At 40.6% G+C, this 17418-nt stretch overlaps 1 protein-coding gene across 1 annotated transcript in view; it reads right to left on the bottom strand.

Annotated features, from left to right (window-relative positions):
• pkig (protein kinase (cAMP-dependent, catalytic) inhibitor gamma) overlaps positions 1–6763 on the bottom strand; it is a 37744-nt gene extending 30981 nt beyond the window's left edge. The window contains exon 1 of the mRNA XM_039801857.1: positions 6495–6763. The gene's annotated coding sequence lies outside the window, so the exon portion shown is untranslated. The remainder of the gene's footprint in view (positions 1–6494) is intronic.
• Between the last annotated feature and the right edge of the window lie 10655 nt (positions 6764–17418).

The following is a 17418-nucleotide window of genomic DNA, read 5'->3' as shown; positions in this document are numbered from 1 at the left end:
ATCATCATTAAACGTCAGAGAGAGAATCAATTTCAATTCACTTTATAGTGCCGTTATCCAAACAGTGTTAAAGTGCTTCACGACAAAAAGGATAAAATGAAAAGGAGCCTTAAAACAGGACAATAAAAATGATGCCTCTAGTAAAAGATTGACAAAACTGCACACAAATGAAGTTCATTTGCCCCTTCCATTGATACTCTGCGACAACTACACACTAACTATCACTGTGTAGACTGCAAAAATATGAGACAATGAGTGAAACTTGCTAACAACCTAAACGCCCTCATATTTCATCTTGTCATAACATCCAACTGGTCTTCTTTAAATTTGTGGGAAACGATGTATGCCTGGTTTTTGTGCATACATGTGGTATATACATCTGACCCTGACATCTGAAGTAAATAAAACTAGAAATAGACCTTTGGCTACACAAAATAAGAGGTCACAGAGGAAATAACCATTTCATTATCATAACCTGAGTGTTTATCCAGTGTTGTAGTCAAGACCATCTAAACCGAGACCAAGTCATCACCAAGACCAGAGTGCACCGAGACAAGACCAAGACTTTCAGGTGGCGAGACCGAGTCAAGACCAAGACCAAGGCAGGGCGAGACCGACTCAAGGCCAAGACTTTGAGGGGTTAAGACAGAGTCAAGACTAAGACCAAGGCAGGGCGAGACCGAGTCAAGACTATGGCTTGGTGGGGGGCGAGACCAAGTCAAGACCAAGACCAATGCAGGACAAGACCGTGTCAAGACCAAGGCTTTGAGAGGGCGTGACTGAGTCAAGACCAAGACCAAGGAAGGTGCTAACCATAGGCTTGTTCTTAAAGGTCCAATATGACATGCTGCTTTTATATAGGCCTTAGTGGTCCCCTAATACTGTATCTGAAGTCTCTTTTATATAGACCTTAGTGGTCCCCTAATACTGTATCTGAAGTCTCTTTTATATATGACCTCATAAGGAGAAGATTCCAGATCGGCCCATCTGAGCTTTCATTTTCTCAAAGGCAGAGCAGGATACCCAGGGCTCGGTTTACACCTATCACCATTTCTAGCCACTGGGGGACCATAGGCAGGCTGGGGGAACTCATATTAATGTTAAAAAACCTCATAAAGTGACATTTTAATGCCATGATGGGACCTTTAATAAAATCAGAGGTGGTCTCAGCCGTCTCAGTCAGCATTACATTGCTGACAGAATTGAAGCACTGCTCTTTTAGATGTTGTTTTGCTAATAAACTCCTTATGGTTAATGTAGCCAGATTTTTATTACCGACAATTTGGCTGACATCTCCCAGACAGCCAGAGCTTCTCCTGTCTCCTGCATTCACTTTCTTTCTTGGGAGTGCTTGTTAAGGGGGCGGGGAGAGGGGGTCAACAGTAACACGTTTTAAATTAGAAATGAGTCAAGTTATCGGTTGCATTTGACGCAGGAAGTTTTACATCCAATCACGGTAATGACGTCACAAATCAGACAACGCACAGGCAATTCAGTGATATGCCTCTTTATCTGAGGCCGAGACAAGGCCGAATAAAAACGCAGTCGTTTCCCGAGATGAGACATTGAAAAAGTAGTCTTGAGACCGAGACCGTTCTCGAGTACTACAACACCGTCTCTCACAGTCTCTTTGTGTATCTGAAAGCCTTTTCTGTCTGGTACATGACACACTGAAGGCCGGGGTGATCCGACGCCACTCATTTTCTCCTCACGGGGAAGTCAGGGAGCTAAAAACAGAGGAGCTTAAGTCCTCTGTACACAAGGCATAAAAAGCAGTTGGAGGTCAACACAGTTGAACGGACAAATCCCTGTCCACAAAATATGTACACATTAAACCAATGATTATACAGAGGAGGAGGCATCCAAAAATAGACCCCGAGCAGCATGTTCACATGGTACCAAAAGCCTGCTTCACTGTTACAGACTACAGGACTGTTGTTTTCTGATCCCCGTCATCAAAAGGTCTCTGGGCAGGCGGCCGATTGTGGACATAATCTCAGAGATATCTAGAAGGCACTTGAACCAATTCTGAGAATAGATTGCTATTTTTATCTTAAGCATGTTTTGTCCCGTCCGTACTGCGGAAAAGATCTGAATCCAGCTGCCTCAGATTCCCATTAAAAAGGACAGTGTTCGCAAACTAGGAATACGATTATCTACTACAATATATTGATGAAAGCTCTTTTATCTTTCAGGAGAACAGAAAGCGGAGTACAGAGAAACAGAGCTGCAAAGATTGTTCTTTGATTCCAGCTTGTTAAATGTGAATACTGTAGTTTCTTCACTACTCTGTGACGGTAAACTGAACATCTATGTCGGAAAATAATTGGCACTGACCTCAACAGCATACGGCATGTGTATGAGGCCAGAGCCACGCAGAGGGCAATGGTCATTTGGGCTAACATCACTCACCCACTACACTCTGAGTTTTGCCTCCTACCATCAGGAAGGAGGTATAGCCTACCTCCCGAAAACGTGCCAGGTCTAACAGATACCATCAGCTGTAGGGTTCCTCAACAAACTATAGGTCATCTGCCATCCCTGCCCACATATTTTTTCAAGTATAGTGTACATGTGTATTTCAATTCAATTTTATTTATAGTATCAAATCATAACAAGAGTTATCTCGAGACACTTTACAGATAGAGTAGGTCTAGACCACACTCTATAAATTCCAAAACCCCAACAATAACAGTAATTCCCTCAAGAGCAAGCATTAGCAGTGGCTGTTGCGACAGTGGCGAGGAAAAACTCCCTTTTAGGAAGAAACCTCGGCAGACCCAGACTCTTGGTAGGCAGTGTCTGGCGGGGCCGGTTGGGGGTGTGATGAACAGTGGCGATAATAGTCACATTAAAGATAATGGAACATTTATATAACATAATATTTATGTTCTTATCTATTATTTCATGTTTTTTTTGTGCTAATGTGTATGTGTTGGCTACCTGTTGTGTAGGGGTGGGAATCACCAGAGGCCTCACGATACAATATCATCACGATACTTATGTCGCGATACGATATTATTGCGATTTTAAACATATTGCAATATTCTACGATATATTGCAATGTATTACCTTTTTTTCAACTTCAAAGTTTTCCCAATTTCAAATGATGTCCCCAAAAGAAAACTTTGTCGACATCCGTTTTATCTAAAAAGACACAGTTCTCCGTTTGTTCATCTCACTTCAATTTTATTGCTGCAAAATGGGATTGTCAAGAAGAAAAACTGACCAACACATATATCATAAAAGATCGATACTTGGCGTCTGTGTATCGACACAGTATTGCCACGGAAAATATTGCGATACTATGCTGTATCGATTTTTTCCCCCACCCCTACCGTTGTGAACCAAATTGCCCCTTGGGGACATTAAAGACATTTCAATTCAATTAATCTTGGAGTTGTGGACAAAACAAGACATTTGAGGACATCATCTTTTTTTTTTTTTTTTTTTACCATTTTCTAACATTTTAAAGACACAAACAACTAACCCATTAATCTAGAAAATAAATCAGCAGATTAATTGACGACGGTGAAAATAATCGTTAGTTGCAGCCCTACAGAAAAGAAAAGCCGCCTGGCAGGACAAGAGAAGACCTGATGACCGCTTATGGTAAAACAACCACACAGCAACCTACAGTTCCACCCCCGCCATGTATACTTAACGCAGGCTCTCAGCACCGGGGGAAGCTAAAGGGGTCCGAATGTTCTCAGAGTAATCGTGTTATTGTTGGCAGCGCTCAGCAGGAGCAGATAGGACTTCCATTTACTGAAGGAGTTGCAGGAAGAGAGCAGCGTTGGTGAGAGTGTTGGTCATGCAGCACTGCAGATAACAGCACAAGTAGGATCTGATAACTCATGATTTAGGCGCTTTCTGAATAAACGCAGCCGCAGATAAGAAGACGCATAAAGCACAAAAGGCCTCCGGGCGCCAGCCTTTATAATAACTAAAACATGCAGCGCATGAACGGTCTTTTCTTTCCATGCAGACCAGGGCCGCACAACACATCGTGTTTCTATATCAACTGGCGCGATAAACACATCGCAAAAGACACTCCAGAGAAGTTCTGTTAGTTAAAAAGAGAATATCAGCAAAAAACTTTTTTTTTTCTTTTTTTTTTTATTAGTGGTGCCTTTTACTTTCAATTCAATGTTCAATTTGTTTAATAAAAGAATGTTAGAAATGATTTCCTTTCATTCTTTTTTGTATTCAACAATCATTTTGTTGGATTTTAGCAGAATACTTGCAGAAGTGATTACACTTTAATATCTGTTCATTTATCAGAATCAGAAAAAGGGGTTCATTATAGCTAGTGATATTATTACCGGGATATTCAACAACGTTACGGCATACTTCCTCGTATCATGCAGCCCTGTTGCAGACTTGTTATGATCGGTAAATTGAAACACGGTAAGGTTCTGCAGGGATCTGCCCAAGGTTAGCGGGGCATGTGTGTCTGTAGTAGCAGTTCTTTGTCTTGCATCGCTGTGCTCTCTGTTCTGTCCCCCCCACCTCAACCCCCACCACCACCCCCGCTCCTCTATTTTGACCACTGAAGGATAACAGACCATGTTTGGTTAACTGGTACGAAGAGAGCAGGCGAGGCAGTAGAGAGCTGTTCCAACAACAACAACAACAAAAAAAGACTTAGCTGACATCAGACTGCAGATTTTCATCTTAAATTCATCAAGTGGCTTAATCCCCTACGGCATGCGGGTTTTCCACCGATATAAAAAAGCTATTATCTGCTCTTTGATGTTAAAATGATGTCCAGGAATGACGTTCCCGTTTTGAAGTATGGGGAGGACAGATTCACCTTCAGCTGCAGCGCTTGGAAACATTATGCGAACATGAAACGCATCTTACTGGAGCTGAAATGATTAGTCCAAAAAAGAATCTGCTGCTACTACTTTGATCATTGTCAGTCACTTTTCAAGCAAAAAAAAAAAAAAAAAGCCAAATATTCTGGAGTTCCGGTTTCTAAATTATGAAGATTTGTTAGTTTGCTTCGTCTACGTGATAGTAAATTGAATATCTAAACGTTTTGGAGTGTTTAAAAAATACAAAGCTATCATCACCTTGGGTTTTTAGGACATTGTGGCTGGCATTTTTAAAAAGAAAGATTAGAAACTTAGACACCAATTCATTTCAGGTTGAATTTCATGAATTACATTTAATCAATTAAACCGGATAATTCATCGGCAGAAAAATCTAAATAATCAATAATGGCATCCCTACATATTACCCTAGTTTTACTCCATCATGTTGTGCAATAGTTGTCCATGAGCCATGAAATGCCAAATCAGAACACATCACAGTCCCACCCTGTCAAGACAAGCCACAATCTAGCTGACACTGGTCTGAAATAAAGCTGCTGGTTATATTACAACACTGGTACTTAAATGTAATCACAATTGTTGGTATATATGTTTTTCTTCTTCTTCTTCTATGTCTTGTCTTCTAGATTCCATGTTTAGCCCGTGCACTGTTTTGGTTACAGCGAGCCAGCCAGTCCACTCCACAGGGGAAGCAAAGCAGCACCACAGGCAAGCAAGCAGCCAGTGTTTCTCTTCACCAGTGCCCATGCCCAGTAACGCTGGCACTTGCCCAGCAACACTAATGCAAAGTGGGGGGGTCCCAGGCTGCTCCCCACCACCACCACCACCACCCCCCCTGCCCAACCCGCCTGCTGCTGCATCTCCATCCAGCCCCGTCGGTTCACAAGAAGTCAGCTCCAGAAAAACTGGACTGACACGGGTCTCTCTCTCTCTCTCTCTTTTTTTTTTTTTTTTTCTCTCTCTCTCTCTCTCTCTCTCTCAGCAGCCAGATTACTGCATGAAAACCCGCTGTCATCGCTGCGGTTATCAAACCGGGTTAGGAAATAGGAAGTTGATTTGTGTTTACAGGGGAGGAGGGTCGGTTGGTTGCTGGCTGGCTGGACGCATTCACGGAGCAGAAAAAAAGCAACCGTTGATGAGAGGGGAGATGAGAGCTTTCGAAAAAGCTATCCAGTCATTAGCTCCCCTGAATGCAGCAGCTAATGTGTGGGAAGGACGTGCTTGCCAGTCCTTTAAAACTGTGTGTGTGTACACACACACACACACACACACACACACACACACACACACACACACACAAATACAAATGAATGCTTCATACATTCGAGGGAAAAAATGTAATTAACATAATGTAATTCACCGAGGGGAGTTCATTGTATCCGTCTGACAGATTCAACGTGTGTAACGTTACAGTGGGCACCAACGGCTCTGCAAAGATAATGCATTGTCTATGGTTGGTCGTTTTGCTGGCTAGGAAAAATGCCTTTTTGAAAAGCACGTTTTTAATAATATATATATATATATATATACTCGCTTCGTGACTGTGCAGCTCCCTGCGACCCGGCGGTCACTTCAAACATGAACCATTTTATACACATAAACCCACACATAAAGCCGTTTTCCCGCCGCACATATTTCAGTAATATTGCCACTAACCTTGGTCGGGTCGCCTCCTGTTATCCACTTGTTACAACGGAAACGTAACACCATGGATCCCCCCCCAGTTAAGTTTCCTGGCAGTAGGACAAAAAAAAAAAAAAAAAGCAAATAAGCCGAACTGGACCGATAGTGTGGATTAAAAAAAAAACCTGTGGTGGTGATGAGAGAGGTGTGTGCGTGTGGGTTAAAACACTGGGTGTTTTTCTCAGGGTACCGTCTGCAAACAACGAGAAAAAGGTTGTGTCTTCAAACAGCTGTTTTCCAAAATGGAGTTATCCGTGTCCCAGCCAATCAGAGCGAGCCTGTGGAGGCTCCCACTCCTCTGTGGGCTGGAGGCAACACCACACTGCACTCTGAAGATCCAACACTTACATGTATCATGCATCTCTGTTTTTTTCTTTTCTTTTTCTTTTATGATTCATTTTTACTGTAGCTTTCATGTCACGGCAGCTTTATTTAGACACGCTTTAAACCACCAGACACCCCAACTGATGAGATTTCCTCGCAGGGAACTCCTAGATGTCCTGAGATCCTTTACTTCAGTAAAAGGAGTAGTCTACTAATACCACACTATAAAAATACTCTTTCACAAGTTAAAGGTCCTATGGCATGAAAATGTCACTTTATGGAGTTTTTTTTTTTTAACATTAATATGCGTTCCCCCAGCCTGCCTATGGTCCCCCAGTGGCTAGAAATGGTGATAGGTGTAAACCGAGCCCTGGGTATCATGCTCTGCCTTTGAGAAAATGAAAGCTCAGATGGGCCGATCTGGAATCTTCCATTTATGACGTCACAAGGGGAAAGGTTACCTCCCCGTTCTCTGCTTTGCCCACCCAGAGAATTTGGCCCACCCATGAGAGAGAGAGACATCATGGCTTTCAAACGAGCAAAGTGGCAGTTGGTCAAGGCCACACCCCCACCCTCCACCTTGCCCCCCACCCCTCCCCCCCTCTCTCTCTACTCCACAATGAGCTAAGGAAAGCTCATTGTGGGACTGGCTCTAGAGGCTGTAATTCTGCACCAAGGCTCAATTTCAGGAAAGAGACTTCAGATACAGTATTAGGGGACCACTAAGGTCTATATAAAAGAGACTTCAGATACAGTATTAGGGGACCACTAAGGTCTATATAAAAGAGACTTCAGATACAGTATTAGGGGACCACTAAGGTCTATATAAAAGAGACTTCAGATACAGTATTAGGGGACCACTAAGGTCTATATAAAAGAGACTTCAGATACAGTATTAGGGGACCACTAAGGTCTATATAAAAGAGACTTCAGATACAGTATTAGGGGACCACTAAGGTCTATATAAAGGAGACTTCAGATACAGTATTAGGGGACCACTAAGGTCTATATAAAAGAGAGTTCAGATACAGTATTAGGGGACCACTAAGGTCTATATAAAGGAGACTTCAGATACAGTATTAGGGGACCACTAAGGTCTATATAAAGGAGACTTCAGATACAGTATTAGGGGACCACTAAGGTCTATATAAAAGAGAGTTCAGATACAGTATTAGGGGACCACTAAGTTCTATATAAAAGAGACTTCAGATACAGTATTAGGGGACCACTAAGATCTATATAAAAGCATCCAAAGAGCACCATGTCATGGGACCTATAAGGCACTGCATTAAGTAAAGTTATATAAGTATACTCAGGAAATGTATTAAAAGTAAAAGTAGTAATGCAGAAAAATGTCCCATGTGACTGTTATACTATTATTAGTCTAGCTCAACAGCGCTGTGTAATGAGGTCTGGCTAGTTTTACAGTCTATGGCTACACCACACATACATTCTGGGATAAGGGAGAAAAAAAACGCTCTGGGTTGTTTGCATTTCTTTAAACCAATCACCAACAATCGTCTTAGGCAGGACTACTCTGCAAAATAGTCTCTGGAAGGAACGTGTTTTGATGGAACATTTGCACCACGCAAAAATAAATGCCACATGCAATACATGAAGTTAACTGTTGACACAATACAGTAATGTGAGCTATTTAAATTAGCTGGATACATGGTTAAACCTCTCTAGCTCTTACCAGTGTATCGCCGTACGTACTTCGTCCACACCAATCCTCTCATATCAGTCCCAAAACGTCCCAGTTAGTAAATGCAGTTAGTACATTTTCTTCAAAACTTGCCATTTTCAGAGTGAAACTTGCTAGCGCAAAGTTTGTTATTGTTTCCCGAAGAGAACAGAGTTTGAGAATAGCCACAATGTCACGCAATTATCCTGTGAATGTAGTTCCGTTGATCCAGACTATACTATTATGGGCTATAGTATAACATTAGATAATTATTACATGCATTACTGTAAAAGTTGGATTTACTGATGTGGTTGGTTGAGCTGGAGCTCATTTTGAACTATTAACTAATGAGTATTTTCATCAAGGATTTATCTGCTGATTTTTCTGCTCCATTAATCAATTGATTTAGTTTGTATAAATAGAGAAAATAGTGATAAATGCTGTTACAATTACCCAAAACCTAAAGAAACACCTTCACAATTTTAGTTTTTGTCCAACCAACATTAAATACATTAAAAATAATAAAAAGTAAAATCAGCTAATTTTCACATTTGTAAAGATGGCAACATGAAATGTTTTACATACAAGAATTACTTAAAAAATCGAAATAGTTGCCAATACATTTTCTGTCAATCAACTAATTGATTAATGGTTTCATCACATTTTACAAACTATATGTGTATGTTTTGTGTGCAAAAACCTTATTTTGTAAAGTTTTAGTCGGTCAAGCTCCTAATGTGCTGGATCCTACATTTCCCATAATGCAACTCTTCTCTATCCATCAGACCCTCCTGGCCCCAGTTTGTGTGATGTGCAGGGATGCTTACATTTCAGTTTCTCTGAAAAATATAAATACCCGGCAATCTTTGAAAATTACATGAAACCCTTTGACACTGTTCTAAAAATGTATTTCCAGAATCATTAAAGAAATATTTTAAACTTGTTTCAAAGGCTGAAACTGTTTCCCATCCAGGTAGCCATACATGACATACACACACAGTTGTGGTGAGAAAATGTAAAGACTCATGATGCGTTCATGCCACCTCGGAATAACAGGGACCGCCCCCGTGATTACGTTGTTTTCCCAACTGGCAGCATTCACATGGTCGGGATGCGCGTTCTTCTTCTTCTGTTATATTGGCGTTTGGCATAACAACTTTTTGCATGACTGCCACAAACGGTTGGCCGTAGCCTAGAGCATCAGGTGTGTGAAAACATGGAGGCCACAATAACAAAATATTTGCTGCTGTTTTCTTATGCGAGCATCCAAACAGCACATCGCCAGGTGTTTGTTTGTGTTATCTGCAGGACAACCAACGGGAAAGGACACGGATAAGGTGTTGTTTTTTTATACATAGGCCTATTTATGAATAATTTGAAACATATTATGTCTGTGCATGTTTCTTGGCAGAGGCGTTTGTCCACAATAAACAGTTTATTGTCATTGAAATATGTTCAGTGAACCAAAGTCGCCTACATCAAACGTCAGTTGTCAACAACACGTCACCAACTGGGAAACTTGGTTAGCAAAATCGACCCTGAGTTTCCCACCACAGGAAGTTACGTGAATGGTGACGTTTTCACTCGGAAAAAACGTTTTTTCCGATGTCCTTGAACGCACGGTCAATCACAACCCTGATGACATCACTATGACGTGATCAGTGGAAATCTTCCTACAGAGTCACAGAAAACATGATACGGGTGTTTTCAAAGGCCTAATAGTACTCGAGTAAACTGAACCTCGTGTCAATTCAGTGGAGAGTCCATTTAATTGATCGGCCTTTTTAAGCCTCCGCGCCGGCGATGGCTGTGGCCGGAGGCAGAATGTTTTCGGGATTTCCGTCCATCCGTCCATCCGTCCATCCGTCCATCCGTCCATCCGTCCCATTCTTATGAACGCAATATCTCACCTTAAGGGAATTTATTTTTTTAAGGGAAATATGACAAAATTTCACACAAATGTCTTAAAGGATAAAATAAAGAAGTAATGACATTTTATATCCAAAAGGTCAAAGGTCAACTTCACTGTGACATCATAATGTTCTGCAAAAACCTTTTTTCTCAGGAACAGAAGGGGAGACACAGTCTGATAACAATCATGACGATGGTGTAATTTTGAAACTGTGGTGATTGTAAAGATATTCTTTGCTGCCGGGTTGTGTGCTATTGTGTGTGAAGCATCCATGTTTTGCCAGAAAATACACTTAATACCTTTTATTATATTTCTTCAAGGTCTTCACTACATATATATATATATATATATATATGTATATATATATATATATGTATATATATATATATATATATATATATATATATATATATGTATATATATATATATATGTATATATATATATATATATATATATATATATATATATATATGTATATATATATATATATATATATGTATATATATATATATATATGTATATATATATATATATGAGTCTAGACAGACATGGATGTAAACTGCAACTTTGATGGCGGGATACAACTGCAAGGCGGTGATTCTAGTTTCTTTTTGTTTTGTTATGAGCTCATATTGTTCACTACATCATTGTCATGGAAACAGCAGACTAACAATATCCAGCTGTGTGGAGGTAAAATGAAATCACTCTCATGAAAGAGACAGAAAATAATGAGTTCTGTGTGCAGTAAATGTTCCAGATGGAAAGGATCGAACCAGCCGGCTCACATGCCCAAAACTATTTTAATCTTGACTGTAAAACACGGCGCTTCATTGTTAAAATATACTTCCATATTTTCCATTGAGCTTTTATTAATTTGCAGCGAATAGTTGCAGTATTTGAACCACTTGATTAAAATCTCCTATTGTCAGCTAAAGCTTGAACCCAATGATAATTTAAAGGGACACGTGTAATTGTAATTGTTTATTAATATGCTGTAACTGTACATGCATGTCAGCCCAAAAAAATGTATCCTCGGGAGCACTCATAGTTACACGATCTTTATATTGTTTATTTACCTCCGCCAAGGTGGTTATGTTACGGAAAAAACTACTGGCCTGATTTTCATGAAACTTGGTGGAAGAGTGTAGCATGGGCCAAGGAAGAACCCATTTCATTTGGGACTGGATCTGAATCCCCTAAACGGATATACAAATTATTTTTCACTTTTGTTAACATTGCCAGTTAGTTAGGGCATTCATGGGGCGTCGGAATAATACAAATTTTAGTTGCTGTTTTTTTTTGCTTCATGTATTTCATCATATTTTCTTTTTCTTTTAATATTTAAAATTAGTCTCTTGGTTTTTTTGAAAGCTGCCCTCTGATATGATCACAAATTCAATATTTTAAAGTGGGTCTCTCCATTGATTTTATTATGAAGCGGTTTATGACAACCCAGGATAATCTAGTACCTGAAGTGACTGTAGTTCATAATAAGGCAGAGAGCAACTACAACACACGTGTTTAAAAATGCAAAATGGTTAAATATGTCATGAGCATGTTCATGTACATAATGCTCTGGATTTAATTCAGAACTATGAAGCAAAAAGAGATTTGTACATAAGGGCTATTTGACCTGGCTTGTATTAATATTGTATGGTACAAACAGCTATTATACAGACTCAAGACCTTTCACGACATATACATTTATTGTACGTTAATTCATCTTAACATAAAGATCTTGTTACAGGTAGCTATTTTGACTTGTAGGCTTTTCTCTCTTTCCTGCACATAGGTCAGCGATTAGCATTAGCAGGGCAACATGGAATCTGCAGATGCAGAAATACGCAGAATCTTCATAAATTTAATTTAAAAAAAATGTATTAAACTCAGAATGTTCACCCATCTTCACCTAAAGCCGAAAAGCACGCACTGAACTATGAGCCCCTTACGGTTGACGGTTCAACACGAATACACAAACAAATGTTGTCATATGCCTTTTCACATTTTGGCATTTCAATGAATCCTTTCCCGCAGGTCATGCAAAGGTATGGCGTCTCCCCTGTGGGTTCTCACGTGGACCGACAAGCCACTACTATATCCGAAACCCTTCCCACATGTTTTGCTAGAGTATTGCTTCTCACCTGTGTGTGTTCTCATGTGAGCCGACAAGCCGCTGCTATTTCCAAAAACCTTTCCTGCACGTTTTACAAGAATATCGCTTTTCACCTGTGTGGCTTCTCATGGGGACTGTCAAGTTCCAACTGTGTCTGAAACCTTTCCCTCATGTCTTGCGAAGGAACGGCCTAGTCTCACCTGTGTGGGTTCTCATGTGGAGCGCCAAGCCACTAATATATCAAACCTTTCCCACTTTCTGCAGCAAAATGGCTTCTCGTCCGTGTGGGTTCTTATGTGGGCTGTCAAGTGACCGCTATATCCAAAACCTTTCCCACGCTTTGCAAGACTATCGCTTCCCACCTGTGTGGACTCTCACGTGGACTGTCAAGTCACGACTGTGTCTGAAAGCTCTACCACTACTTTTGCATGTAAACGGCCTCTCACCTGTGCGTTTTCTCACAAGGGGGCAACAAATACACAGTCACATCTAAAATCTTACAAGAAAATGGCTTCTCGTCTGTGTGGGTTCTAATGTGTGTCACGATCAGTCGAACGCCGAACGCCGTGTAACCTGTAACCAGTAACATAGCTCAAGCACAGAGTTCGTCGTTCGACTGATCGGGACTGTTTTCCCAAGATGGCGCCTGCCCGTATACGTGAACGGTACTGTCTTTATAAACTATCTTTTTAATAAACTGTCTGTACACTTACAGAGTTCTCAATGCTTGTGTTTACATGTAGGGACCCTCATTATGCTACCGTGGAAGTGTGGTGCTATTTTGAGCCTTGTTAGCGGTATAGAAATTGAGATTTCTTTTTACTTTACCCGTGCCACGACGACTAGCTTTATAAGCTAATTAGCGGTTTGGGCTAAAACTGGTCACATTCGATTCGCATGAAAACATATCCCAGAGAACGGTCGACTCGGTACACGTGTTATTAACCCCTAGGGTCATTTTGCGCTGGATTTCTCCTTTAAAAAAGGTCCAGTGTGTGGGAATTTCTCCCATCTAGCGTTGAGATCATATATCGCAATCAACTCTCTCGCGCCACGCAGAAAGTACGTATTAGAGCTACGGTAGCCTTCACGCTTTTTTCTGATGATGTCGGTCTCTTGCTCTTTTCAATATCCTTTTGCTGATTCTCATTTGGGCTGTCAAGTTACGATTACATCCAAAATCTTCACCCACATTTTTTTGCAAGAATACTGCTTCTCTCCAGTGTGGGTTCTCACGTGGACTGTCAACTTACTATCAGATACTTAATCTTTCCCACAGGTTTTGCAAGAAAATGGCTTCTCGCCCGCGTGGCTTCTCACGTGGACTCTCAACGCATTGCTACGTTTGAAACCTTTTCCACGTGCGTTACAAGAACATGGCCTCTCACCTGTGTGGCTTCTCATGTGGACTTTCAACTTACTATTACAATGAAAATCTTTCCAACAGGTTTTGCAAGAAAACGGCTTCCCACCTGTGTGGGTCTGCAGGTGTCTAGACAACTGGGCCCCCCACCTTGAAAGCTTTCCCACAAATGTGACAATGGGGAAACGTTTTGCCTGTGCGAGACTGGGCTGTGTACGTTGTCACTATCATTTCTAGTTGATCCTGAGTCTCCATGCTTGCCTGCTTTCTGATCTTGGCTCTCAGCTACATGAGAGATGTAATACTGACAGCTAGCGTTTAAAATGGTTACTGCAGCCCAAATTCGTAATGCTGAAAAGAGTCGTCTCCCCCCGGCACCTCCTCCCCACCGTCGAAGGTCACAGGAGTTGCCAGGTGTTGAGAACGCTGAAACCAATGTCACACATTGTCATTGTTAGCATCTCTAATATTTACCCTTTTACCTGTCTCTGGTTATGCAACCGTTTTCAAAAATGGCAAGGTGTTTTTTGTTTTCGTTTGTTTGCTGCTTCCATGGCAGCACTAACAGCTGTAGCGCGCTGGGTTTGGGTTTTTACAGGTACATATCTGGCAACCCGGCCCGGCTGTCAGAATAGGCAGTTGATACCAACACACAGGCCCAAACGAAAACAGACATTGCGTCACGGAACGAAAATTTCACAGGAGAAAATACTGGCTCTAGCATTGTTGTCAGAAAACTAGATATCTGATGACACATTGGGGTCCTTTTTTGATTCAATACAGTAAATATATTACATATTCCACCATTAGTCATTTAATTATATATATTTACACATTTGTGTATTTATTTATTCATTCATATATTGTTTAATTCACTTATTCATCTATTGACATGTATTAATCTATTTAGAATTGTATTTATTTATATATACGTTCATTTATCCATAGTGTAACTTGCTGCAGCAAAATAGATAAATGTTTATCTCTGTGCGCAGTGGAAACTTGCAAATGGCATTAGGAACACTAGGGGAGGCAGAGGAACAGGATTTTCTCAGATTACCTGTCTCATGGGCTACTACTTTCAGCCTTGTTGATACAGTACAACCTTCACGAAGGTAGAATTTACTGCGGGACTTTTGTATTAGACTGCATTAGTTGTAGCTAGTTGTACCTAACAACCTGAGTGTATATTTGGCAGAATAAATTATCTTTATTTAAAGAAAAGCTCAAACTTGTGTTTTCAAATTTCACTCCGACCTTGACCTTCTGCCTCCTGGGTTATACCGTATGCAAATCAAACTACACAGCAAAAATCACACTCTGATTGAACCAATCGACAGCGCAGTTACAGTAATTAGTGTTATTTAAATGGCATTCTTTGGACATCCTATTTATATAGAGAGGAATTAGATATGGTATTACTTTATCATGCATTTACATGAGCAGACGGAGAGCATTTAAGTCATAGCCTACAGAAGAACTCAGTAGGAGCCCAGCCTGAAAGTAAATCATTTTCCCCATGCAGCTGTGATGTGTCTAAAAGCTAACATTACAGTAACAGGGGAGAAATGGAAGAAGAGAATAGGTCTGTCACTTTTTACTTGTTAACATCTTGGTTTCTTGACTGGCTGTTGACATAAATGTAGTTCTAATACAGTAACAAAAGATGCGAGTGCAAAGATTTTGTTAACACAAGTTACAACCCCCCCCCCACCCCCTTTCTTTCAATCCTAGTGACATCCGTGATTATGACAATGCAATCTGAAAGCCCAAATCTACACGAGTAATTTTACTTTAAAAAAATGTAAGCACATTTTGTGGCTTTTAAGGCTTGTGTATACTTCTCATAAGTACATTTTTGAATGAAGGACTTATTTCTAAACTGTGGAATTACTGCTTCTACACAAGTACTTCTGATCTCTTTGGGGACCCATGAACCCAGTAACGCTTCTCGTATCAAATGCAATGCGTAATAAAATAGCCAAAACTTCCCCAGAGCGTGCAGCGTTCCACCACCCACTGCCAACATCAGCATCCACAGCAGCACAATCAAGACATAAATCGCACAAATTTCTCCATTTGAGTTTACTGACTTTATGGTCTTTACTACCAACAATAAATATCCTGCAACACAATGTAGCTTATAGTCACAGACATGCTTCAAATAAAAATATAAAAAGACAAAAACTATTCAAGTTAGATCGGGCTACCGCAAGAAAACAGATCCAACGTTATTGCACATTTCTGTACATGGCCTGGTGGGAAATTTGGCAAACCAGATAAAGTCAGGACTAAATGTTCTATTTCACATGTGACCCCTGTGATCAGTGATGGCCCCCGTGTTAAGACTGAGTGGTGAGAGTAAACAGGTGAACTAAGGTTTAAAAAAATAGAAAAAAAGACAAGGCAGATTATCTGAAATTAGAAAAAAAGATTCAAGTTAGAGAAAACTATAGGCTAAACAAAGGCCCTGAAATACAGTGCAAGAGTTGAGCAAAAACATTTACTGGTAAATCTATTGTATTAGTATTCTTTCTCTCAGCCACAGCAGCCATCTACTTCCACTTCCTAACAAAGAAGTATATCCACTCTTATGTAACACGAGCCCTGACAATACACACGAATATTGCTTTGGTGCACACGATTCCAACGATGATTTATGATACATAGGGAAATCTACAGTTTAAGGCAAAGCATTAGACTGTTACATACACAAAAACCGTCTCTATCTTTTCTTTTTTTGAGTTGTGGGGTGATGTAACCATGCAGACAGAGCACTAATGGCCAGTATGTGACTGACAGACTGTATGTAGATACTAAACAAACTAAGTTTGAGAAACCTTTTTTTTTTAGAACTCTTTCTCAATGGAAAAATATGAAAGGATAGGTTCACATGGTTTCATGTCAAGAGAGGGTGCGAGTGCCTGTACAAAGCAGTAATCAGAGCAATAAAAAAAATATATATTCTAATAGTTTGCAGCGGTTATGTTCTTAAAGCACAAATAAACACACACACACCCCTACGCAGGAAGGTGCCGCATTGTTGAGTGAAAGCAGAGCTCCATCCTGTCCGTTTCTGTGTGTCTGTCAGTTAGCGTCGATATGAGACGCTGAGGGGCAAAAAAAAAAAAAAAAAACGCCCTGCGCGCTGTTACTGGCCGGGGGTTACACACCCACGCGGGGCCCAAAGGCTCTATGACCACGCCCAGAACCATCGCGCACACAGCAAGATCAAAATAAAAGAGAAAATACTGGCAGAGGGCGGGGCCTCTGCAGGTACAGACACCACAGCACTTCTAGTGTCACAAGTGATGACAGAGGGATTACTTTTGTATTAGTCTATACATTGTCAACGTGATATCATGACTTTGCGTAAACATACACGCCACTTTAAGCCAAGTGGTGTGTTATCTGTACGCATTTTGAGCTGTATGTTTACACCGAAGCATGGGATGTTGCATTTGGAGCTATCCGCGTGTACAGTGGACGGGTTGGGTTTA

The sequence above is a fragment of the Perca fluviatilis genome, chromosome 5 (assembly GCF_010015445.1).
Source record: "Perca fluviatilis chromosome 5, GENO_Pfluv_1.0, whole genome shotgun sequence".
Lineage (NCBI taxonomy): Eukaryota > Metazoa > Chordata > Actinopteri > Perciformes > Percidae > Perca > Perca fluviatilis.
Note: the sequence above shows the minus strand (reverse complement) of the source record. Positions and strands in the feature narration are given on the sequence as shown.